The sequence below is a fragment of the Palaemon carinicauda genome, chromosome 3, assembly GCF_036898095.1.
Source record: "Palaemon carinicauda isolate YSFRI2023 chromosome 3, ASM3689809v2, whole genome shotgun sequence".
NCBI lineage: Eukaryota > Metazoa > Arthropoda > Malacostraca > Decapoda > Palaemonidae > Palaemon > Palaemon carinicauda.
In genome coordinates this window covers 42607297-42634712 of record NC_090727.1, presented here as the reverse complement: position 1 = coordinate 42634712, position 27416 = coordinate 42607297, and the positions used below count along the sequence as shown (strand labels likewise).

Sequence of the window (27416 nt, the reverse complement as noted above, 5' to 3'; positions counted from 1 at the left end):
AGTTTCCATCTTCGTCCAAGCACTCGAGCATTCACCTCTCTCACCACTCCATCAACATACAAGTTAAACAACCAAGGCGACATCACACATCCCTGTCTCAGCCCCACTCTCACCGGAAACCAATCGCTCACTTCATTTCCTTTCCTAACACATGCTTTACTACCTTTGTAGAAACTTTTCACTGCTTTCAACAACCTTCCACCAACTATATAACCTCATCACATTTCACATTGCTTCCCTATCAACTCTTATCATACGCTTTCTCCAGATCCATAAACGCAACATACACCTTACCTTGGCTAAATATTTCTCGCATATCTTAACTGTAAAAATCTGATTCATATAACCCCTACCTCTTCTAAAACCATCCTGTACTTTTAAGATTTCATACTGTTTTATCCTTAATCCTCTTAATCATTACTCTACCATACACTTTTCCCACCACACTCAACAAACTAATACCCCTTGAATTACAATAATCATGCACATCTCCCTTACCCTTATATAGTGGTACAATGCACGCACAAACCCAATCTACTGGTACCATTAAACACATTAAACAATCTCACCAACCATTCAAGTACAGCCACACCCCCTTCCTTCAACATCTCAGCTCTCACACCATCCGTATCAGATGCTTTTCCTACTCTTGTTTCATCTACTGTAGTGCTCTCCTTACTTCCTCTTGTAATCTCTCTCTTTCTAATCTCCCATCACCGGCACCTCAACACCTGCAACAGAGATTATATCTGCCTCCCTATTATCCTCAACATTCAGTAAACTTTAAAAATATTCCGCCCACGGTTTTCCTTGCCTCCTCTCCTTTAACAACCTTCCATTTCCATCTTTCACTGTCTCTTCAATTCTTGAACCAGCCTTCCTTACTCTTGACTTTTTTCCAAAACTTCTTATTCTCTTCATATGAATGACCCAATCCCTGACCCCACCTCAGGTCAGCTGCCCTCTTTGCCTCACTTACCTTGCGCTTTACTTCCACATTTTTCTTTCTATATCTTTCATACTTCTCTACACTTACTCTGCAGCCGTTCTTCAAAAGCCCTCTGTTTCTCTTCCACTTTTACCTTCACTCCTTCATTCAACCATTCACTGCCCTTCCTCATGGAGCCTTCAACAAACGTCTTGCCACACACATCACTAGCAATCCCAAAAAAATTTTCTTTAACTAACTTCCACTCCTCTAAATTACCAGTTTCTCTTACTTTCACTTCGTCATATGCCATTTTCAACCTTGATATTTACTTTTTACCCCCGGTTTTATTAGCTCTTCAACCCTCACTAGCTCCCTTTTACATTCACCTACTCTATTCCCCCACTTTTGCTACAACTAATTTTCCTTCCACCAAAAAATTACCAGACATACCGTTAGCCATACCCCTAAACACGTGCACGTCTTTCAGTCTTCCAAACATTCTTTTAGTTAACACACAATCTATTAACACCCTTTCTAGCACTTTCATTTGCCACTCTTACCCATGTATACTTGTTTTTCAATATTTAACTTAGCCGGTGATTATAATAGCTGCAACTCTGTTGCTCGACAGAAAAACTCTACGTAAAAATTCGCCAGCGATCGCTACACAGGTAGGGGGTGTACTCAACAGCGCCATCTGTCGTTCAGATACCCAGTACTCATTGTAAACAAAGAACTCAATTTTCTCTCTGTCGGGCTACTGGCAAGACCTACTAATTCGCTGTTGCTAACTGGATTTGTTTTCACAACTATTTGGTGAAGTACACTATTCTAGTTTTGAGCTTTCGCTATGCAGGTGTTTTATCTTCATCTTAAAACTTGAACTCGTTTTGAATAGATTTAATTATGGTGACAAAGAGAGTATGGACTTTCATTCACTTTTAAATGGCCGACCCTTCCCTTAGACGGAAGTGTGTTTAGGCTTTTAGTTATTATCTTATCACGTTATAGATTTTCCTCTATATTTTATATATCTCCGCCTTTATTAGGCCTCTTCGATTAACTTTCCATTTTTTATAAACATATAAAAATAAATTTTAATGCTTTGTTTATATAACGTACTTAAAAAGGCAGAGCCTGAGAGTAGGCGGTCCTAACTTGGAAACCGAAGTTAATCAACGTTGAGCCCTTTATATCGTCTTTAGCTTTTAAAGAGCTAAGGTTTTAAAACTTTTTAAATGTAATATTTTATGAAAATTTTCTTTGATAGTCTTTGTACTGTTTTCAAAGATGAACTAACGTTTAGTTTTTTATGCTACGCAGTTGTTGACGTTCAGGACGTTCAACATGCGCTCTATCGTTACGATAGAGAGAGAGTGTATCACGGTTTCACTTTGCAGTAAGAGTAAATCGATTCTGACGTTTTGTTCATTCTTTCTTAGCTTAAATGTTTTAAATTCTAATTTAAAGGAACTTTTTATTTAATTCAAATAACATGTTTTTTTGACGATATATAATTGGGCTCTTCTCTTAGGTGCGAAATCAAGAGAGAAAGAGAGGGAGAGAGAGGAGAGAAAACGTTCCGTTCAAGCGGGTAACGTTGTTCTCGTGTTACTCACGTCCCTAGTCGCTGTACGGGGAGGAAGGATAAAACGTTTTTAGGTTTTTATTCTTGTCCCCAGGCTATGTGCGGTGAGAGATTGAAAACGTAGTTATATGAACTAGTGTTTAGTCTCTTTCCCAGCCACTGAATTTTCTTTTTATCTTAAAATATGTTTTCTGTTTTTTGCTGGTATTATGAGCTTGCATTATACGACTAATTTCGCAATTACTACCTTTTAATGAAGGGTAGAATTGCGTGTTTCAGGTAGAAATTAGTGCAAAACAGAAAATCGGAGTGATAAAGTGATATGCGCAAAGTGTTACAGTGTTGCGTCCGAGGGTTCGTCTGTTCGTGCCTGTCGTTCACCTAGTCCGGGACCTCTTACAAGCTCCCAAGCCCAGGGGAGAAGTAATGTCAAACGACTTATGGGTTCGAGAGGCCTTGACCAACGAACAGACGTTTTCCCTCTATGGTATCGGGTGTATCTTACCAAGATCTCCCCTACCATAAGACGAGAGAGACGTTGTTTCTCCTCGCCATCCGTAGGCTTTTCGCATAAGAAACCTGTCACAAGGTTTCGAAGCCCTTAAGCGAAAGTCAGTCCTTTCAGGACAGGTCCAGCGTCCTGGTTACAGCCATTAGGACAGCTCTGACCCTATGCAGTCATCGGATAACTGCTCGCCGCCTAACAAAAGCGTAACACAGACTCCGAGAGTCTTTTTTTTGTTGGCAAAGTGTTGCGGTCACAGACGTTACCCTCGTCTATTACCACAACCATTTCCGTTGATCCTTAAGGGGTTGTATGGCAAAACATGCAGTATATGCTTGCCTCCCTTATGGAAGACTATTCTGCCGATTAGTCCGTTGAGTCTAGCCGTTTATCTCATCGATATCCTGGCTTTCAGCCAACCTAACGTTCCTTTGTGCTTACTGTTGACGTTGGCGTAGCTTAGTCACGTCAGTCAGGTTGTTTAGAAGCACACTCGATGCGGTCTCGTGTGGTTTTTCAGCCGCATTTGGACGTTAGGCCACTGGCTGATGCTCCTGTTGACGTTCAAGACGTTCACTAACAATCGGAGTTGACTTGTTTTGACGCTGTGCGTCAACCTCCGCATTCTAGAGTTGTTTTGACTGCTCAGTCTAGGCAGTCAAAGCAGTCTCGAGTGGACGCTGTGCGTCCTCACGCACCTGTTGTGGTTGACAGTTCAGTTGTTGACAGTTCACAGACTGTCAAGCAGTTACATGACGTTGCGTTCTGGTCCGCTACTAATGCACCAGTGAGAGACTCAGCTTTTATCGGACAAGGTTCCTGTAGATGAGGAAGTTGCTGTTCTCCCTCCTACTGATATTCCCTTGAGGACTCTTGTCAGATGGAGAGGAGCCTAAAGCTGCTTAGCCTCCTATGGACTTTAATTAAATCATGATGATTTTTTTTAAGGATCTTCGTCCGGATCTTTTTGTAACTGCTGCTCCTCGTTCGCCTAAACGTCAGAGCTTACACTAGGCCTAGCTACTTCGAAGCCGTTGTTTTTAAGCTAGTGCTCTCTCGCTCTCCTAGAGAGCGTTACGTTGGCTAGGCGACTGGTTTTTCACCAGGAGGAGTTTGGGGGATACAGCCTTTGCTTTCCCTTCTTTTAAACTGGTTTATAGAGCGAGAGTCTGATATGACACGAGAGAAGTTCTCGGCTTGGGAGTTCATGCCTCTGCCCAGATAGACTTCTCAATTCTGGTAGACTCTCCCTGGTGCCTAGCCAGGAGACGCTCCAAGTTGTTTACAGGTCAACTTCACAGCTGTTGTCGAGCCTTTGAAGTTTTGCTGTACTATTATGTCACGCATAACAAGGCTTTCAGGGATGGTAAACGGTTCCGCCTCAGTCGCTAACCCCGTCTGTTGCCACACCTGCTCCCGTAGACCCTAAATGGGCTTTGCTGCAAGACATGCAGTCCAAGCTTGCGTCCTTGATAGAGGACTTAAATGCGGAGAAGAACCTTCTGGCCAACAACCTTCCAACCGGTCGGTTATGCGCCCTGTTGACGCTGAGGTAACCTACTCGCGTCTGCCAGTTGAGGTGGTTCCTCCACCGATGCGACCCAGTGTGGGTTGCCAGCCGCACGCTGACGTTAAGCGACGCTCGGAGGTGGTTGTTGACGTTCAGGACGTTCAACAACCAGCAGAGGTGACTTGTTTTGACGCAGTGCGTCAACGTCAGCAACCCGGTAGGGTGTTGACTGCACAACCCAGACGGTCTAGACAGTCTCGGGTTGACGCTGTGCTTCCTCGCGCATCCATGGTTGTTGACAGTTCACAGACTGTGCAGCAGTTCCATGATATTGCGTCCGGCTCCGTCACGCATCCACCAGTGCGACCGGATTCAGCGAGCCAGACGTTACCCACTCTGTTGCCGTTTCCTCATCAGTTTCGGATGAGGAACCCTCTGATGAGGACGTTGCTGAACAACAAGACGATCAGCCCCCAGCCCTGCCATCCATCCAGAAGATGCTGAAGAAGGAACGCTGCTCAGTCAGGCTGTGGATGAGTCTGGTAGGGACACTGTCATCCGTGGATCAATTTGTGTCACTAGGAAGACTACACCTCCGTCCTGTTCAATACCATCTAGCTTTTCACTGGAAAAAGGACAAAACGCTAGAAGCGGTCTCGATCCCGGTTTCCGAAAAGATAAAGTCTTGTCTGACTTGGTGAAAGGACAATATCAACCTAAGAGGGTCTTCCCCTGGCTGTTCAGACTCCCAACCACGTTCTCATCTCGGACGCATCGGACGTAGGCTGGGGTGCGACATTAGAAGGTCGGGAATGCTCGGGAATATGGAACTCGAGTCAAAGGACAATGCATTTCAACTGCAAGGAGCTACTGGCAGTACGTCTGGCCTGGAAAAGCTTCAGGTCTCTCCTTCAAGGCAAAGTGGTGGAGGTGAACTCGGACAACACCACGGCTTTGGCGTACATCTCCAAGCAAGGAGGGACCTACTCTCTGACGTTGTACGAGATCGCAAGGGACCTCCTCGCCTGGTCAAAAGGTCTAAACTTATCACTAGTAACGAGGTTCATCCAAGGCAACTTGAATGTCATGGCAGATTGTCTCAGTCGGAAGGGACAAATAATTCCAACAGAATGGACCCTCCACAAGGATGTATGCAAGAGACTTTGGGCCACCTGGGGCCAGCCAACCATAGATCTCTTCGCAACCTCGATGACCTAGAGGCTCCCAATATTTTGCTCACCAATCCCGGTCCCAGCAGCAGTTCATATAGATGCCTTTCTCCTAGATTGGTCACATCTAGATCTATATGCATTCCCTCCGTTCAAGATTGTCAACAAGGTACTGCAGAAGTTCGCCTCTCACTAAGGGACAAGGTTGACGCTAGTTGCTCCCCTCTGGCCCGCGAGAGAATGGTTCACCGAGGTACTTCGATGGCTAGTAGACGTTCCCAGAACACTTCCCCTAAGGGTGGACCTTCTACGTCAGCCACACGTAAAGAAGGTACACCAAGGCCTCCACGCTCTTCGTCTGACTGCCTTCAGACTATCGAAAGACTCTCGAGAGCTAGAGGCTTTTCGAAGGAGGCAGCCAGAGCGATTGCTAGAGCAAGGAGAACATCCACCCTTAGAGTCTACCAATCGAAGTGGGAAATCTTCCGAAACTGGTGCAAGTCAGTATCCGTATCCTCGACCAGTACCTCTGTAACTCAAAGAGCTGACTTCCTCTTATATCTGAGGAGAGAACGATCTCTTTCAGCTCCCACTATCAAGGGTTACAGAAGCATGTTGGCATCAGTCTTCCGTCACAGAGGCTTAGATCTTTCCAACAATAAAGATCTACAGGACCTCCTTAAGTCTTTTGAGACCACGAAGGAGCGTCGTTTGGTTACACCTGGTTAGAATTTAGACGTGGTACTAAGATTCCTTATGTCAGACAGGTTCGAGCCGCTACAATCAGCCTCCCTGAAAGATCTCACCTTAAAGACACTTTTACGGTATGCTTAGCCACAGCTAAAAGAGTCAGTGAGATTCATGCCTTCAGCAAGAACATCGGATTCTCATCTGAAACGGCTACATGTTCTCTACAACTTGGTTTTCTAGCCAAAAACGAGCTGCCTTCTCGACCTTGGCCAAAATCGTTCGATATTCCAAGCTTATCGTATGGTTGGAAATGAACTAGAAAGAGTCTTATGCCCTGTAAGAGCTCTTAAGTTCTATTTAAAACGAACTAAACCTTTACGAGTCCCGTCTGAAGCTTTATGGTGTTCAGTTAAGAAACCATCTTTGCCTATGTCAAAGAATGCTTTATCCTATTTTATCAGACTGTTAATACGAGAAGCTCATTCCCATCTGAGTGAGGAAGACCAAGCTTTGCTGAAGGTAAGGACACACGAAGTTAGAGCTGTCGCAACTTCCGTGGCCTTTAAACAAAATAGATCTCTGCGAAGTATAATCGACGCAACCTATTGGAAAAGCAAGTCAGTGTTCGCGTCTTTTTATCTTAAGGATGTCCAGTCTCTTTACGAGAACTGCTACACTCTGGGACCATTCGTAGCAGCGAGTGCAGTAGTGGGTGAGGGCTTAACCACTACAATTCCCTAATTCCATAACCTTTTTAATCTTTCTCTTGAAATGTTTTTATTGTTGTTTTTGGGTTGTCCGGAAGGCTAAGAAGCCTTTCGCATCCTAGTTGATTTGGCGGGTGGTCAAAGTCATTTCTTGAGAAGCGCCTAGATTAGAGGTTTTGATGAGGTCCTGTTGTATGGGTTGCAACCCTTGATACTTCAGCTCCTAGGGGTCGCTCAGCATCTTAAGAGGATCGCGAGGCTCCGTAAGGAAGACGTACTTAAAAGGCAGAGTAATTGTTCAAGTCGACTTCCTTACCAGGTACCTATTTATTTTGTTTAGTTATTTTGATAACTTCTAAAATGAAATAAAAATTCTTAGCTCATATGATGTAAACATATTTTGCTGGTCTCTACCCACCCCCCTGGGTGTGAATCAGCTATTATAATCACCGGCTAAGTTAAATATTGAAAAATGTTATTTTGATAATAAAATAAATTTTTGAATATACTTACCCGGTGATTATAAATTAAAGGACCCTCCCTTCCTCCCCAATAGAGAGACAGTGGACCGAGGAGAAAATTGAGTTCTTTGTTTACAATGAGTACTGGGTATCTGAACGACAGATGGCGCTGTTGAGTACACCCCCTACCTGTGTAGCGATCGCTGGCGAATTTTTACGTAGAGTTTTTCTGTCGAGCAACAGAGTTGCAGCTATTATAATCACCGGGTAAGTATATTCAAAAATTTATTTTATTATCAAAATAACATTTTTCTTTCTTTTTGAAAAAGCTAGAACTTATCACCATCTCTTCCTCAACACACATCTACCAGTCTCTCACCACTCATTTTCACCTGGTACGCCTTACTTCCCAATGACACCTTCTACCTCAACAGCGCTCACTCTAGCATTTAAGTCACCCATGACAACTACATAATTTCTTCTACCCAGTCCTTCTACACACCTAGTTAATTCATTCCAGAACTCTTTCCGCTCTTCACTTTTCTCACAACCTGGTTCATACGCTTTGACAAAAGCCTAACATCCCCTACCCAACCTAACCCTTACCCACATTAACCCAGATGATATGTCCTTCCATTCCACTACCTTATCTGTCATCCATGCACACACCTTTTCTTGCTCTTCACCTTTCAATCCCAGACACTCTACCAGACATTTCACCTAACATCACTTCACCTGTCCCTTTTATCTTTGTCTCGCACAAAGCTAATATATCCCTTCTATTCCTAAACATACTTCTATACTCTCATCTTTTACTCTATCGTACTACTTTCATGCACATTCAATCACCCCAAAACTAGTGTGTGGGGAGCAGTCACTCTCCCCCCAGCTTAACCTCTTTGATGTCTCGCAGGATTATAATACAGGAGTTATCAAACAATAATCTTTTTAGACATAAAACAAATACTAATTTATGAGGTGTCCTTGTATGTTTCAAAATAATCATGGTATAACCATCCCTCTTGCTTAATTGAAATTTTTTTAAAACTCCCCTTGAAGATAAAATTTTTCCCTATTTTAGTTAGAGGGAGAACCAAGTGTTCTGACTTAGCTTTTGTAAAGTCATGAATAGAATAATTAGATGATTAGAAGGCTGACAAAATCTCTCTCTCTCTCTCTCTCTCTCTCTCTCTCTCTCTCTCTCTCTCTCTCTCTCTCTCTCTCTCTCTCTCTTTCTTTCTTTCTTTCTTTCTTTCTACACACACACACACATTGGAATTAAGGTTCACTCATTGGATTTAAGGTTATATTCACAGTGAAAATTTAATTTTCAAAATCAGTTTGAAATATTTGAAAACTTTCTCCTAAGGTGCTTGCATGTAAGATTAATTTCAAATATCCTTTAGTAATTTTTTTTTTTAAATTAATCATTTCCCCAAAATATCAATCATTTTGATTATTCTTGTCACATACATTTTACATGCTTGTTTGCAGTAGCAGATCCTGTTATTTTTTCAATCCAATGAATAGACATTTGTTTGAAAAAATTAGAGTGAAAAAAAATTTTTTGTTAAAAGGGTAAAATCTCTTGACTAATGGTTTTAAGCTTTGCTTATTTTTGTGGTTTAAAGCTTTGCATATTCTCTATACAAAAGATGCAATTTGTGTGTTTCTTATAACAATTTGGTAAATTTTGGTTACCAATACTATTTAATCCCTTCAAAATAATATTTAAAGATATGGGAAGGTAGTGTTGTGGTGGAAGTTTTCAATTGTAGTAGAGAGTAGAATGCATCTTGAACCTATCAAACTGGTTCTATAGGTTAAATTGCTTTGCAAATCCAATAAAAAATATTTTTATATGAATAGAAAGCAAACTGAAAATGGTAATTAAGGATTTTTTCCCATTCAGACGGCAAAGCAGATATAAGATGCTTAAAACCGGTTACTTTTTATTTACAATAAAATACTGTTTTGTCATTTACAATATTATTTGATACAAATATTAATCATTAGATCTTAATTGAGATATGAAATGCTTGTATAACTTGAACTGTACATTGGTTAGAATGATTTCAAATATTTTGTTGTAAATAGTAGCCGCTAAGCTGTAATGTCAATTGCATAAGAAAAATTTATGTTGATGAAAATGCTGGAAGATACAAGAGCAAGGGTCATGAATGATGATGTGCTAATGGTATAACTACATATAGTTAAAGTAGTAAAGGTAGATGGCCCAGCACTTGGATGTCATTGGTTAGTAATATGGGCACTTTGAACTACTTACGTTATAATCTAGGTTCATTATATTCAGAGCTGTGAAAGATTTGTCCATGATATAGAGTTAATGTTTTGATGGCTAATTACAGTCGATGACTACAACCATAACAAATTATATTATTCACTTGAGCAATCTGTAGTTTTTTTGCTAGGGGAGGTAATTTCTCAATATCCCCCTTAAGAAAAGGTGAAGCTTAAGATATTAACTTCTCAAAACAAAGGTGAGGCTAGTCTTACGAGAGATTTACTCAGAATAGCCTTGGTTCAGTAAACTATCAACTTGAAAAGCCTGATTTAATTTTACACAGGCTTACATTGCTAGTAATAGTGATACTAATGGTAGCAATTCAGACTTTTCATGCCTGAGGCATTTCTGGGAATAGTTTACAGAGTTTTATTTTTCAGCTGACCTCTTATAAATACCTGTAAGACACTCTTTCCTTCTTCCTTCCCACTGTTATCCCTATATCCAAGGGTTGGTTGCCTGTTGTACTCTCCAATGCTCAATAGCAAAGGCATCCTCTTCTCTCCATATTATCCTTCACCTAATCTCACCATCTAATTCACTGCATTACCCCCTCTCAATCTTCTTCCCCTAACCAGTTTCTCTGAAGCCGCCCTCAACATGCGCCCACACCATATCTGTCGTGACCCTTGACACCTTGGTAATCTTATGCCCGTCATTGTCTTATTTCATCGTTTTCCAATCTTTTGAGCTGTGATATACCCATAATCCACCTCAGCATACTCATCTTTGTTCTCTCAAGCTTTGCTTCCTCATTTTGTCGTAGAGCCTATATTTCTGATCCATATATTAACACTGGTCATATTCCTGTGTTATAGATCTTGAATTTTAGCTTGATTGGCATTTTCTTGTCATGCATCCCTCCACTTCCCCAAGCTGCTTTTATTCTATTCTCAACCTCCACTGCAAGTCTTCCCTCCTGACATAATAGATCCTCAGTATCTGACTTGTTCCACCTGTTTTATAACAGAACCTCTGCTTTAATGCATAGCTACCCTGTCCCTACCTTCCCTACGGCTTAACACATCCATAACTACTACTAATAAAAACATGCTTAATGTTGACCCCTGCTTTAATCCAACACTAACTTCAAAGGTTTTTTTCCCCAACAGCAATTTTGTCTTTCTTTAATATGTCATCTTTACCATTCTAACCAACTTGTCTGGGACTTTCCTCTTCCACTCTACCACAAGCACCAAAACATCACTTCTCTTTGTATTCAATCATACGCCTTCTACAGATCTACAAAAGATCCTATTGTTTCCCTCTCATGAGTCCATAGTGGTGTTTCCCAGTCCTTACAATCACATCTAGTATTCTCAAAACCTTTACACCATATCGGTAGTTTAATTCCCTTGTAGTTATTAACATTCCATGCCATCACCTTTCTGCATAAATATATATACACCATTAGACACTTAGTATTTACATTATTTCATTCATGTTGCTCTTAATTCTACATCCATTCTTTCCTTTTCTTTATCAAGGATCTTGACCATTTTAGTTTGAAACTGATGGGCCCAGTGCTTTTCTATTTTACATATTACTCAATGCCTGCTTTATTTCTGTATTCCGTATTTCCATCACTGGGCGCCTCCACCCTTTGTGCCTCTCCTAACCATCCTCTCATTTTCAGTATTCAATAGTTCAAAATATTTCTCTTAATGTCATCCTAATGCAATACAGTATATATCAATCTCTATCCTTGATAACAAACAATAGCTTTAAATTCTCTGCCTTTTCTTCTTGTTTGACATCTTATAAATGTCCTTGTCTGACCTATCTATTGCTATTATGGAGATTAGCAAACTTAGGCTTTACCATTTTTGATGGGGGTATCTTGAGAAATAACCACCACCTGGCTAAACTCCAGGAATTACTCAACTTAGGCATTTCATTTCCGTTATGGATAAAGGTGACTAATTAGCTATTCAAATATCTTGTACTTTTCAGAAAATAAAATCCTTTTCAGCTCTTGACTATAATGAACCTCCAATATACAGTAACTGCAAGTTAGTAATGTGCATATTACTGACGACTGGTGTCTAAATGTTGGGCCATCTACCTTGACTTGGATATTAGCAGTGCTGTCTCTTTAGCCATAGATATTCATTCAAAACCCTAGCTCTTGTATCTAACAAGCATTTTTGTCTATACTAGTTATTCTTATGCTTTGGACCTTAGCAAGTAGCAGGTAATTTTATATTGAAAAGTTTTCTGCACTGTTTAAATATGGCAATGTGAGAGATAAAAGCAGTTAGTTTCCTATATTAGAATATGCTATATATAATGGATTCAATTATTTATATCTAGTGTCTAACGGATTCAATTATTTATATCTAGTATTGTATGACAATGAAGAGATATTTTACCTTATACTGTAAGATATTCATACCATGTTTAAACACTTGTAACTTATGCATTTCGAAATAAAATGCTTATAAAAGGTATTGCACTTTTTAATTTAGTTAACCTGGTATATAATAAGAAAACCTGATGTAAAATAAAAATGAAAAAAATAAACAGTAATCTGTATTCTTATATTAAAGCTCATTAGGCAGAGTATTCTCCCTAAACGGCCCCCTGCCCCTTCAAGTATCAGCAAATGCCTTATTCCCCACAAAAAATGGGCTAGTAGGTTCATGAAGTCTCCACTCTTAACTACCCACTCGTCCATGTGGACCGTTATTGATTCCCCACGTACAGATTTTGTTCACCCCCCATGGGGGAGAGGAGGCAGAGCAGCAGTGCTAGTGTTTTATGAATATGAAGTACAAAGTCAAGATGGGCAAACTATATTTCGGTAATTCATTTTGGATCAGTCTACTTATTAATTCAAATATCTATCTAGGTTTTTTTTCCTGATTAAAGTCATGATAACAATGGCCTTGGTATTTTCATTAGTTGTTACTTCAAAAGCCTCTTATTAAATCTTGGAGGTAGAGACATAAAATTTTAGGTACAGTATAAGTGAATATGAACAATAAATCTTTTTAAAGACTTTTATTGTAGAAGTTTGGATGCCCAACATGAGACAGGTTTCAGTGTAATCAGTTTAGCTATATAAATTAAATACAAACACTCAAGTCAATGACATTACATCAAATTCATGGTGCCCCATTTACTGATAGCTTTAAATTCTCTCCATTTAAAGAAAACTTACAATTGTCACGCATTACTCTCACGATTTGACCAAGAATGGCTCTAGTCGAGTCATCCTTCATCTAACATAATGCACTGACTGACAAACATTCCCGTTTTCTGTTATCTGGACACTGCCCGTTTTCTTTTTTGAAAACTGCAGGTGCATTTGAAGCTCAGCATTTGAGGTTACATAGTTCATAATTGTGAAAGTAAGCAGTGTTTTCTCTAATACACAGATAAAATTATTAATAAAAACGGAGGGAAAAGGAAAGCCCACCAAGGCCATCCCCTGTCCCACCTAGTAACCAGTAACTTACTGCAGTTTTCTTCTGAAAAGCAATGTTACTAGGCCCTTGAATGCTTTCCTTTTCCTTCTTTTTTTCCAATATTTTATTAATAATTTTACATAGAATGATTTATGGATTGTAATTTAATAACTCCAGGAATAGTTTGGACCTCTCCTGAAGTTAAAATGGTAAAACATTTATGTACTATAAAGTAGATTCCAGCAATTATAAAGTTACGAATTCTTTAATGAAACAAAACTAAACACTAGGTCAAAAAATAATTAATTAATACTTCTAGAATGGAATGCAAACAAAAAATCTAAAACAAGTAAAAAAGTCGTTTTCAGGCCTTTGTGCAATTTCAGAACGATCTATTACTACAGACACCTGAAGCTCGGTCAAAAGCAGACAAGATTCACAAATGCCAAGTTGCCTCCCAGTCCTGTGCCATTTCATGTACATGATTGTACATGAAGGATATTGGGAGTTAAATGGCAGGACAGGATTAGAAATGAAACTATAAGAGATTATTTGAGTACCATATGTGGATGAGATCATGATGAGGGGTAGATGGAGATGGTTTGGGCATGATCTTCACACTCCCCAAGAGAGATTAGTTCACCAAACGTTTAACTGGGCTCCACAAGGCACTAGAAGAATTGAAAGACCCAGGCCTACATGGCTTAGGACTATAAGGCACGAAGTAGATGATGAATGGAGAAATATTGAATTAAAAGCTCAAAACAGAGACGACTGGCAAAATCTAACAGAGGCTCTATAATATAACATGCCCATAATATGACAAATTCGAAGATAATTTGTATTTTTCCTAACCATACAAACCTTAGCTATTTACAAAGGGTTTACTTTTAGCGCAGCTGAAATGACGAGCCAATAGTTTTAACGAGGGTTAATTACCCCCGCGCTAGTTAGCATGGGGTGGGGAAGGTTAGCTTGCTACCCCTCCCCCCTCCACACACCGGTGACTTGCTTCACTTCGAGGTAGGACTTGACTTGGGGGTCAGGGATGGCGGGCACATATGTGTAAATAGCTAAGGTTTGTATGGTTAGGAAAAATACAAATTATCTTTGAATTTGTCATTTGTTCCGTAACCGAAATACAAACCACGCTATTTACAAAGGGTGACTTACCCCTTAGGAAGGGTGGAAAGTCCCCAGCCTTACTGACTTCGGCTTGCCCGGGGGCTCGATCCCTCAGTGAGCAGCACTAGAGAGACGGAGCCCCTGTACCTCACAAGTTCCTAGCATCGCTAGGAACGAGTGGCCTACATAAGCAGTGTGAGGAGGAGAGTGTGACTCGTCCTATGAAGTTGACCTTGAGACCTTCAGATAGGAATTCTAGGATAGGACGTTCCCCATACCACCTCGTCAGGGTATGGGAGACGCAACAGTATTAAGCTTAATGCTAGGAGCACAAAGAAGCATGGGTTACCTGCAGAGGTCGAGGTCAGCTATGCGAGGACCAAGATGCTGCTTCCCCAAGAGAGGGGAGAATGAAGAAAGAAGTAAGGGTCAGACATACTCTTTCATTCACGCAGACTAAGACCGGGTAACAATGCCCTCAACCTACTGCTACTTGTCCAAAAAGGAGCCTGAGGTTAGACCAGCTGTTGTGCAGCCACCACAGGGCCGATAGAAAACGTATCGAGGCTCCTGTGGGTCACGTCTTGCAGGTAGTGGGCTGTGAAGGTCGTTTGACGCTTCCAGACCCCAGCTTGAAGTACCTGCGTCACAGAGAAGTTTCTTTTGAAGGCCAGGGATGTAGCAATACCCCTGACATCATGGGCCCGAGGGCGACGTGACGGAGGAGGGTCAGGATTCAGGGTATGGTAGATAACCCTTCGAATCCAAGCTGAGATGGTGTTCCTGGTGACCCTCCTCTTTGTCCTGCCTGTGCTCACAAACAAAGCTCGCACATGAGGACGGACTGCAGCCGTTCTCTTCAAGTAGTGCCTCAGACACCTCACTGGACATAGTAGCAGCTGGTCTGGGTCGTTTGTTACAGAACGGAGACTCGCGATCCCGAAAGAGTCGAACCGAGGATCCGGCACTCCAGGATTCTGAGTCTTGGCCACAAACTCAAGTCGAACCGAGGATCCGGCACTCCAGGATTCTGAGTCTTGGCCACAAACTCAGGGACGAACCTGAACGTTACCTCCCCCCATCCCCTTGAATGGGCGATGTCGTACGAGAGACCATGAAGTTCACTAACTTGCTTGGCCGAGGCCAAGGCGAGTAGGAAAGCCGTCTTCCAAGACAGGTGGCGATCGGAGGCCTGGCGTAATGGCTCGAAGGGAAGTCTCTTAAGAGACCTGAGGACTCGAACCACGTTCCAAGGAGGGGGTCTCACTTTCGACTGGGGGCAGGTAAGCTCATAGCTACGTATGAGTAAAGAGTTCTAGCGACGAAGAAATATCCACGCCCTTCAATCTGAAGGCCAAGCTTAAGGCTGAGCGATAGCCTTTCACTGCCGAGACAGAAAGGCGCATTTCTTCTCGCAGATACACGAGGAAGTCCGCTATTGCTGGAATAGTGGCATCGAGTGGAGAGATACCCCTTCCACGACACCAACCACAAAAGACTCTCCACTTTGCTTGGTAGACTCCCTCAGAGGACCTTCGCAGGTGCCGGGACATTCTCTCCGCAACCTGTTGCGAAAAGCCTCTCTCCGCGAGGAGACGCTGGATAGCCTCCAGGCGTGAAGCCGAAGCGAGGCCACAGCCCTGTGAGGGACGCCGGAGCGGGGTTGTCTGAGAAGCTCGTGTCATGGAGGAAGCTCCCTTGGGAGTTCCGTCAGGAGTTGCAGAAGGTCTGGAAACCATTCCGCGTGATGCCATAGCGGAGCTACTAGAGTCATGGAACAGTTGACCAATAGTCTGGTCCTGTTGAGCACCCTTCTCATCAGACAGAATGGTGGGAAGGCGTACACGATGTTGTCCCACCGTTGCTGGAAAGCATCTTGCCAGAGTGCCTTGGGGTCCGGGACTGGTGAGCAGTACAGGGGCAGCCTGAAGTTCAAGGCTGTCGCGAACAAGTCCACAGTCGGGGAACCCCACAAAGTCAGGACTTTGTTGGCTATCTGAGGATCCAAAGACCACTCGGTACTCACTATCTGCGAAGCACTGCTCAGACTGTCGGCGAGCACATTCCTCTTGCCAGGAATGAAGCGAGCTGATAGTGTTATCGAGTGGGTTTCGGTCCACCTCAGAGTCTCTACTGCAAGATGGGATAGCTGTTGCGAAAAAGTGCCTCCCTGCTTGTTGATATAAGCCACTATCGTGGTGTTGTCGCTCATCACCACCACATAGTGACCCGCCAGGGACCGTTGGAACTGCTGAAGAGCCAGAAAGACGGCCTTCAATTCTAGCAGGTTAATGTGTAGGCACTTTTCTGATTCTGACCAAAGGCCTGAGGCCCTCTGGTTCAGAACGTGCGCCCCCCACCCTTCTTTTGACGCGTCCGAAAACAGAGTCAATTCCGGGGGGAGGACGAGAAGACTCACTCCCTTCCGCAGGTTCTCGTCGGCCAGTCACCACCGCAAGTCCGTCTGTTCCAGAGACCCCATTGGGATCAGAATGTCCGGGGAATCGGATCCTTGATTCCACCGGGACTTGAGCCGCCATTGAAGGGATCTCATCCTGAGGCGGCTGTTTGGAACCAGACGGGCCAGGGAGGATAGGTGGCCTAAGAGACGCAACCACGATTGGGCGGGGAGTTCTTTTCGCCTGAGGAAAGGTTCCGCCACCCTCCTCAGCCTTGCTATCCGGTCGTCTGATGGAAAGGCTTTGTGGAGATTGGTGTCTATTAGCATGCCTAGATAAACCAGTCGTTGGGACGGCTGCAGAGAGGACTTTTCGAGGTTTACCACGATCCCCAGATCCTGGCAAAGATCCAGAAGCCTGTCTCGGTGCCGAAGAAGGGTCGACTCCGAGTCTGCTAGGATCAGCCAATCGTCCAGGTAACGAAGGAGACGAATGCCGTTCCTGTGAGCCCAAGATGAAATCAGGGTGAACACTCTGGTGAACACCTGAGGAGCTGTGGAGAGACCGAAACACAGCACCTTGAACTGGTAGATCTTGTTGTCTAGGCAGAATCTCAGGTACTTCCTAGAAGACGGATGGATTGGGATCTGGAAGTACGCGTCCTTTAGATCCAGTGTACACATGAAGTCTTGTGGTCTCACCGCAAGTCTGACCGTGTCTGCTGTCTCCATGCTAAACCGGGTTTGTTTGACAAACCTGTTCAGAGCTGAGAGATCGATGATGGGTCTCCAGCCTCCAGTAGCCTTCTTTACAAGAAAGAGTCGACTGAAGAAGCCTGGGGAGCCGTCCACGACCTCCTGGAGAGCACCCTTCTCGAGCATGGTCTCGACTTCGGCCTGAAGGGCCAGCCCCTTTGCCAATCCCGTGGCATAGGAGCTCAACGACACTCGATTCGCTGTCAGGGGAGGTTGAGATGTCGTGAACGGGACACGATAACCTTGGCCGATCACTGAGACCGTCCAAGCATTGGCCCCGTGTTGCTGCTACCTGCGGACGCAACGCTGAAGGCATCCCCTCACAGGTGGACATGCAGGGGGACTGCCACCCCTAGGGCTTGCGGCCGCGGCCGCCACCTCTAGGAGTCTTGCCTCCCCTGGAGGACTTACCGCCCCTCTTGACCTTGGCTGGAAAGGGCTGGGGCTTAGACACCACTCTCTTAGCTGCCGGTGCCTGTTTGGGAGCCTTACGAGGCTGTTGCTGCTGTTGTGGCGGGGCTGGTGGCTTATAGGGCCGAGTTGTAAGGGCCCTGTGGAGGAGGGAGTCCGTGCTGGATTTCGTCCACCTCTCAGCCGTTCGCTCCATGTCTTGAGGCTCAAACAGGCTCTCCCCCAGAAGAGAAGCATGTCGGAGCCTACACACATCTACAGCGGGGACCTTCGGATGGAATCTCTCGGACACAGCATCGCGACGCTTCAACACCGAGTTGGCCCACAGGGTGGTAACCTGGTGCGCCAAAAACTCGATGGAGCGGGTGCCCGAGAGCAAGAAGAGGGCCTTCCTATTGGTCTCCTTGGACAAGTCCTCCGTTCGCAATAGGATGCCCAGAGATCCTAGCCAGAAGTCCAGCCACGAAGTGGCCTGCATGGCACACTTAGCGACCTTCTCGTGGTTAAGGATCTCTACCGCCGAGAATGACACCTGCCGGACAGAGAGTTTCTCAAGGGGAACTCCCTTCGCCAGCTCCTCCACAGAGTGATGGAGAGGAAGAGCGAGGTTGTGCTCACCCAGGATCTCGAAATACCTCCTCTGCTGAAGGCGAGGAGGAGGGATGAGCTTGTTCCCGGCAGTGGAACGACTGGAGGAGGCAAGAAGTGCAAGCTGAGCGTTGGCCCTAGCCCTGGCACTCTTCAGCCCCCGAGACCAGGGCAGAGCTGCACTGGTCTTAGGGGCCTTCCGAACGTCAAACACTTCATCCAGAATCGTGTCTTTGCTTTCACGGGGGGCGATGACTGGATCCGTAAGTCTGTTAAGTTGCCTTATCAGGCTTAGGACCTGCCAGAAGGCATGTTCGGACTCTTGCTGTTCTCCTCCCTGCGGGCTGGCAGCTAAGTCTCCTGCCCCAGGAATCTCTTCCTGGGGTGATACGTGGACATTCCCCTGGGTAGTCGTGGGTTCCTGACGAATCCTTGCAGAGGATTTAGGGACGGTCTTGGAATCCTTGGATTCCCTCCTGGGAGGGATACAGGATCCCAACAACGAGGTTCGAGGGGCCCATTCCTCACGAGACGATTCTCCTGCCTGAAGCGAAGTCTCCCCCCCTGGTGCCGAGGGAAAGACTACCGCCCCACTGGACTCACCTGAGAACGGAAAGGCCTCGTCCACAGGAGAAGGAGAGAGTACTCGTGCAGGAGAAGGGAGCTTCGCGACCGACCTCTTGGGAACCAACTTTGCCCTGGGGGAAGTCACCACGAAGTCCACTCCTCTCTTTCTCTTCAGCGTAGGAGAGACAGCCGATGGTTTGTTACCCTGGCCGGCGAATGCTGGTTTCATAACCCTCACTAACGCCCGTGCCAGCGGACCAAACCAAGTCTGCTGCTCCAAGGACACAGAGTCCGAAATCCTCGCTAAAGGGAAAGGGATCAGGCGATCCTTCGGAGTAGACACGACGGTACCTGCCTGAAAAGAAGGTGGGGAAGAATGCTGAACTAACCTCTCTTCGTCCTGCACTACCAACCTGTGCTTGGATGGAGGTGATCCCGAGTGCCGTCTAGGAGCACGCGTTCCTGCTGCTACCACCAGCTGTGGAATTCGCCGCGAACGATGGTCGCGCGAGGGCGAATGGTCGCGCGAAGGCGAATGGTCGCGCGAAGGCGAATGGTCGCGCGAAGGTGAATGATCGCGCGGGCGCAGGTGGATGATCACGCGGGCGCGCAGGCGAGCGGTTGCGCGGGCGTGCAGGCGAGCGATCGCGCGGGCGAGTGGGCGCGAGGGTGGGCAGGTAAATTAACGCGTGTCCGAGGCGACGAACGCAAGCGTTGGCGCGACGGCGAGGGAACGCGCTGCCGCGTAGGTGAGGGAGATCGCTGGCGATGTAGATCCACAGGCGGTCGATGACGAGCTGGTGAGTACAGTCGCTCAAGTTGGCGATGGCGCGATGTGGTATGTCGACGCACTGGTGTGCAATGGTGAGCAGCATGCGCAGGTGAATGACCGCGTAATGGTAAGCGATGGCGGCAGCATGCGCAGGTGAATGATCGCGTGATGGGGTGCGATGGTGATCAGCATCCGCAGGAGGGCGATCGTTCAGGGGCGAGCGATGAGGAGCAGCATGCGCAGGAGGGCGATCGTGCAGGGGCGAGCGATGGCGAGCAGCATGCGCAGGTGGCCGATCGCGTGATGGGGTGCGATGGTGATCAGCATCCGCAGGAGGGCGACCTGAGAACGGAAAGGCCTCGTCCACAGGAGAAGGAGAGAGTACTCGTGCAGGAGAAGGGAGCTTCGCGACCGACCTCTTGGGAACCAACTTTGCCCTGGGGGAAGTCACCACGAAGTCCACTCCTCTCTTTCTCTTCAGCGTAGGAGAGACAGCCGATGGTTTGTTACCCTGGCCGGCGAATGCTGGTTTCATAACCCTCACTAACGCCCGTGCCAGCGGACCAAACCAAGTCTGCTGCTCCAAGGACACAGAGTCCGAAATCCTCGCTAAAGGGAAAGGGATCAGGCGATCCTTCGGAGTAGACACGACGGTACCTGCCTGAAAAGAAGGTGGGGAAGAATGCTGAACTAACCTCTCTTCGTCCTGCACTACCAACCTGTGCTTGGATGGAGGTGATCCCGAGTGCCGTCTAGGAGCACGCGTTCCTGCTGCTACCACCAGCTGTGGAATTCGCCGCGAACGATGGTCGCGCGAGGGCGAATGGTCGCGCGAAGGTGAATGGTCGCGTGAAGGCGAATGGTCGCGCGAAGGTGAATGATCGCGCGGGCGCGCAGGTGGATGATCACGCGGGCGCGCAGGCGAGCGGTTGCGCGGGCGTGCAGGCGAGCGATCGCGCGGGCGAGCAGGCGAGTGATCGCGCGGGCGCGCAGGCGAGCGATCGCGCGGGCGAGTGGGCGCGAGGGTGGGCAGGTAAATTAACGCGTGTCCGAGGCGACGAACGCAAGCGTTGGCGCGACGGCGAGGGAACGCGCTGCCGCGTAGGTGAGGGAGATCGCTGGCGATGTAGATCCACAGGCGGTCGATGACGAGCTGGTGAGTACAGTCGCTCAAGTTGGCGATGGCGCGATGTGGTATGTCGACGCACTGGTGTGCAATGGTGAGCAGCATGCGCAGGTGAATGACCGCGTAATGGTAAGCGATGGCGAGCAGCATGCGCAGGTGAATGATCGCGTGATGGGGTGCGATGGTGATCAGCATCCGCAGGAGGGCGATCGTTCAGGGGCGAGCGATGAGGAGCAGCATGCGCAGGAGGGCGATCGTGCAGGGGCGAGCGATGGCGAGCAGCATGCGCAGGTGGCCGATCGCGTGATGGGGTGCGATGGTGATCAGCATCCGCAGGAGGGCGACCTGAGAACGGAAAGGCCTCGTCCACAGGAGAAGGAGAGAGTACTCGTGCAGGAGAAGGGAGCTTCGCGACCGACCTCTTGGGAACCAACTTTGCCCTGGGGGAAGTCACCACGAAGTCCACTCCTCTCTTTCTCTTCAGCGTAGGAGAGACAGCCGATGGTTTGTTACCCTGGCCGGCGAATGCTGGTTTCATAACCCTCACTAACGCCCGTGCCAGCGGACCAAACCAAGTCTGCTGCTCCAAGGACACAGAGTCCGAAATCCTCGCTAAAGGGAAAGGGATCAGGCGATCCTTCGGAGTAGACACGACGGTACCTGCCTGAAAAGAAGGTGGGGAAGAATGCTGAACTAACCTCTCTTCGTCCTGCACTACCAACCTGTGCTTGGATGGAGGTGATCCCGAGTGCCGTCTAGGAGCACGCGTTCCTGCTGCTACCACCAGCTGTGGAATTCGCCGCGAACGATGGTCGCGCGAGGGCGAATGGTCGCGCGAAGGCGAATGGTCGCGCGAAGGTGAATGATCGCGCGGGCGCGCAGGTGGATGATCACGCGGGCGCGCAGGCGAGCGGTTGCGCGGGCGTGCAGGCGAGCGATCGCGCGGGCGAGCAGGCGAGTGATCGCGCGGGCGCGCAGGCGAGCGATCGCGCGGGCGAGTGGGCGCGAGGGTGGGCAGGTAAATTAACGCGTGTCCGAGGCGACGAACGCAAGCGTTGGCGCGACGGCGAGGGAACGCGCTGCCGCGTAGGTGAGGGAGATCGCTGGCGATGTAGATCCACAGGCGGTCGATGACGAGCTGGTGAGTACAGTCGCTCAAGTTGGCGATGGCGCGATGTGGTATGTCGACGCACTGGTGTGCAATGGTGAGCAGCATGCGCAGGTGAATGACCGCGTAATGGTAAGCGATGGCGAGCAGCATGCGCAGGTGAATGATCGCGTGATGGGGTGCGATGGTGATCAGCATCCGCAGGAGGGCGATCGTTCAGGGGCGAGCGATGAGGAGCAGCATGCGCAGGAGGGCGATCATGCAGGGGCGAGCGATGGCGAGCAGCATGCGCAGGTGGCCGATCGCGTGATGGGGTGCGATGGTGATCAGCATCCGCAGGAGGGCGACCGTGCAGGGTCGGGCGATGGCATGCAGCATGCGCAAGAGGGCGATCGTGCAATGGCGAGCGATGGCGAGCAGCATGCGCAGGCGGGCGATCGCGCGATGGCGAGCTAGAAGCTGGCGAACCATGTTCCTTCAGGAGCGTTGGAGAACGTCGGCGCGCTAGCTGTCGCTGTTGAATAGGCGATACTAAGATCGCCTGTGCGCGCTGGCAAGCAGGTGAACGCTGGCGAGGAGGTAATCGCTGGCGCGTAGGTGATCGCTGGCGAGCTGGAGATCGCTGGCGAGCAGAAGGTCGACGCGTGTCATGTGAAAGGACAGGTGGCGCGGCGCGTTCACGAGCAGGAACTGGGAGATCGCTGGCGCGTTGGCGAACATGTGTTTCTGACACACGCGCAGCATGATGTTGCGTAGCCACAGGACCAGGCAGATGGTGAGCAGTGAGTTCAGCAGGAACTAAAGGGTGGTCAGAGACTGCAGGGCGAAGGTCCTCAAATGAGCGCTGACGCTCGGAAGAGAGCTGACGAGTAGGAGAGCGCTGGCGAGGGGGGCGAACATCAGGAGAGAGCCGACGAGCAGGTGAGCGTCGGCGAGCAGGAGATCGTTGACGAGCAGGAGAGCGCTTGTGCGCTAGCACTGCTTGCGTAAGGGAAGGATCCCTTAGCCCCGAAGAGACCGTTGCCCGTCAGGTGACGAGTTCTCCAGAAGGCGAAGATCTGGCAGGAGATGGTGAGCGGTCTGCAGAGAGGTTCAAGGAGGGCGGAGCTGTAGGTTGAGGCTGACGAGGAGAGTCCCCCCCGGAGGATGAAGACCCAAAAAGGCGCCTCTTAATCCCCCTGTAAGGGGAAGGGAGGCCCTTGTGGCGTAGAGGACGGTGAGCCTTACGGCGGAGGCGGCCTCGGGGGAGATCGTCGGGACCATCGGTCCTCCGAAAGGGGAGTCTCCGTTAAAGCACTTCCCTCAGAAGGAAGCTGAGCAGCAGTCGAGACCGAAGGACTCACTTCCCCCTTCGAAGGATGTACGGAAGGAGGAGGAGAGCCTTTAGAACCATCACCCGCAACAGCACCTGCGGCGGAAGGCCCAGCCACGTCGGAGGCCTCTGTCACCACGACGTCGACAATAGACAGAGGGTCTACCTCTGCTACCACCGGCGACTGCTTAACAGCGGCCCCCAACGAGACAAGGTCAATAAGAGCGACCCTGGAGGGCAAGCCCTTAAGCCCCAGGGACGACCAAATCTGTAAAAGATCATCACTGGATAAGGCATTATCAATAACCTCCCCCGGAGGAGGAGGGGGAACCGCCTCGCTATGGGAGGCGACGCCCTCTCCCCCCACCGAAGGTCGGGAAACAGAACAAGGGCCTGCGCTCCCACTCGGCCGACTCTCCTTAGGAGGCGGACGAGGGGGAGCTTCGGAGGAGGTTTGGGCGGCGGAAGAAGACTCCCAAGAACCTTCCTCCTTCAAGGCTAACCCCGGAGGAGAACGGTCTTTCTTGGACTTCTTCTTACGCCGACGGCCAAACCTCTCCCACTGGGAGGCCGACCACTCCCTGCACTCACGGCACATGTTCTCCTGGTCACACCGTCGGCCCCGACATTGAGGGCAGTGGGTGTGTGGATCCATATTAACGTCCGACATGAAAGTCCCACAAGGACGGCCGGCAACTCCAGGGCATGTACGCATTGTAAAGAAAAACTGAAGGTCAACTTCCAACCAACACACACGCTGAAAAGAAAAAGCAGAAAATTAAAGGCCGTCACGAAGGCGATGAGCAGACACGTCTGATCACCGCCGAGCCAAAAGTGAAGAGAAGCAAGTCACCGGTGTGTGGAGGGGGGAGGGGTAGCAAGCTACCCTTCCCCACCCCCCGCTAACTAGCGCGGGGGTAATTAACCCTCGTTAAAACTATTGGCTCGTCATTTCAGCTGCGCTAAAAGTAAACCCTTTGTAAATAGCGTGGTTTGTATTTCGGTTACGGAACAAATAAGAGATTAACCCCAAACATACCTATAAAACACAAATTTAATAAAAAATATACAACTTTTACAATTTCAAATGATTTTTAATCTTTATGACAGAAAAATGAAAAACCATCAATCTTTAGTTAGAAACCCTTTGTGTTTATTCTATTCCATGAGAATATTTGGATTTACCTACCTTGTGAATTAAGAGCCTGAAGCCTGGCGTAATGGTTCGTAGGGAGGTCTCTTAAGAGACCTGAGAACTCGAACCACATTCCATGGAGGAGGACTCGCTTCCGACTGAGGGCAGGTAAGTTCATAACTTCGTATGAGTAGGGAAAGTTCCAGCGAGGAAGAAATGTCCACTCCTTTGAGTCTGAAAGGCTGAGCGATAGCCTTTCACCGCCGAGACTGAAAGGCGCATTTCTTCCCGCAAATACACGAGGGAACTCCGCTATTGCTGGAATAGTGGCATCGAGTGGAGAGATACCCCTTCCATGACACTAACCACAGAAGACTCCTCACTTTGTCTGGTAGACAGATGCGGATGACCTTCGCAGGTGTCCAGACATCCTGACCGCAACTTGTTGCAAAAATCCTCTCTCAGCAAGGAGATGCTGGATAGTCTCCAGGCGTGAAGTTGTAGCGAAGCTACGGCTTTGTGAAAGATGTAGGCGTGTGGTTGTTTGAGTAGCTCGTGTCGTGGAGGGAGTTCTCTCGGAAGTTCCGTTAGGAGTTGCAGAAGGTCCGGACACCATTCCACGTGATGCCATAGAGGAGCTATAAGGGTCATCGAAAGATTGACCAATATTCCGGTCTTGTTGAGCACCCTCCTCATCAGACACAACTAGGGAAAGGCGTATACGTCGATGTTGTCCCACCATTGTTGGAAGGCATCTTGCCAGAGCGCCTTAGGATCCGGCACTGGGGAGCAGTACAGCGGAAGCTTGAAGTTCAGCGCTGTAGCGAACAGATCCACAGTCGGGGAACCCCACAAAGTCAGGACTTTGTTGGCTACTAGATGATCCAAAGACCACTCGGTACTCACTATCTGAGACGCTCTGCCCAGACTGTCGGCGAGCACATTCCTCTTGCCTGGAATGAAGCGAGCCGATAGTGGAATCGAGTGGGCTTCGGTCCATCTCAGTATCTCTACTGCAAGATGGGATAGCTGCTTTGAAAAGGTACCTCCTTGCTTGTTGATGTAAGCCACTACTGTGGTGTTGTCGCTCATTACCATCACAGAGTGACCCGCCAGGTATTGTTGGAACTGTTGAAGGGCCAGGAATACAGCCTTCATTTCTAGCAGATTTATATGAGGCACTTTTCTGATTCTGACCACAGGCCTGAGGTCCTGTGTTGCAGAACATGGGCCCCCCACCCTTTCATTGAGGCGTCCGAAAACACCATCAAATCCGGAGGGAGGACGAGAAGATCCACTCCTCTTCGTAGGTTCTTGTCTGTCACCCACCACTGCAGGTCCGTCTGTTCCGCAGGACCCATAGGGATCATGTCGTCCAGGCAATCATAACCCTGATTCCACCGAGACTTGAGTCGCCATTGGAGGGATATCATCCTGAGGCAACCGTTGGGAACTAGACGAGCCAAGGATGAGAGGTGACCGAGGAGACGTAACCACGATTGGGTTGGAAGTTCTTCTCGTCTGAGGAAAGGACTTGCGACCTTCCTCAGCTTTGCTATCCTGTCGTCTGATGGGAAGGCTTTGTGGAGATTGGTGTCTATGATCATGCATAGATATACCAGTCTTAGAGTGGGAAGCAGAAAGGACTTCTCGAGATTTACCATGATCCACAGATCTTGGCAAAGTCCCAGAAGTTTGTCTCGGTGTTGAAGAAGGGCTGACTCAGAGTCTGCTAGGATCAGCCAGTCGTCCAGATAACGGAGGAGACATGCCGATTCTGTGTGCCCATGACGATATTAGGGTGAAAACACTGGTGAAAAGCTGTGGTGCTGTGGAGAGACCGAAACACAGCACCTTGAACTGGTACACCTTGTTGTCTAGGTTGAATCTTAAGTACTTCCTTGAAGACGGATGGACTGGGATCTGGAAGTACGCGTCCTTCAGGTCCAGTGTACACATGAAGTCTTGCGGTCTCACTGCAAGTCTGACCGTGTCTGCGGTCTCAATGCTGAACAAACCTGTTTAGAGCTGAAAGGTCGATGACTGGTCTCCAGCCTCCAGACGCCTTCTTTACAAGAAAGAGTTGACTGAAGAAGCCTTGGGACCCGTCGAGGACCTCTTGGAGAGCGCCCTTCTTCAACATGGTCTGGACTTCTGCCCGAAGGGCTTGCCCCCTTGCCGATCCCATGGCAAGGGAGCTCAACGACACTGGATCTGCTGTCAGGGGAGGTAGAGATGTTGTGAACGGGACGCGATATCCTTGACGTATTACAGAAATCATCCAGGAATTGGCCCCGAGTTGCTGCCACCTGTTCGCACAACTTTGTAGGCATCCCCCCACTGATGGACATGCAGGGGGACTGCCAATCCTAGCGTTTGTGGCCTCGGCCGCTCCCTCTAGGATTCTTTCCTCCCCTGGAGGACTTTTTGCCTTTCTTGTCCTGACAGGAAAGGGCTTAGACACCGTCATCTTCGCTGCAGCTGCCGGTTTCGTGGTCTTGGTAGGACGTGATTGCTGGGGTGCTAGAGGTTTATAGGGCTTCGATGTTAGAGCCCTATGTAGGAGAGAGTCCTGGTTGGACTTCCTCCACCTCTCATCTGCCTGCTCCACGTCCTTAGGCTCGAACAAGTTCTTCCCCATAATGGAAGAATGTCTTAGCCTGATGATCTTGGTATTGGGGACCTTTGGATGGAATCTCTCAGACACCGCATCTCGACGTTTCAAGACGGTATTAGCCCACAAGTTCGAGACTTGGTGGGCTAGAAACTCGATCGTACGAGTGCCCGAGAGTAAAATGGTATTTTCATTATAAAATAAATTTTTGAACATACTTACCCGGTA

General features: G+C 47.9%; 1 long non-coding RNA gene across 1 annotated transcript in view; it reads right to left on the bottom strand.

The window, feature by feature from the left end:
* Positions 1-27416, bottom strand: part of LOC137638257 (uncharacterized) — a 346783-nt gene that overhangs the window by 288378 nt on the left and 30989 nt on the right. The gene's annotated exons all lie outside the window — the stretch shown is intronic.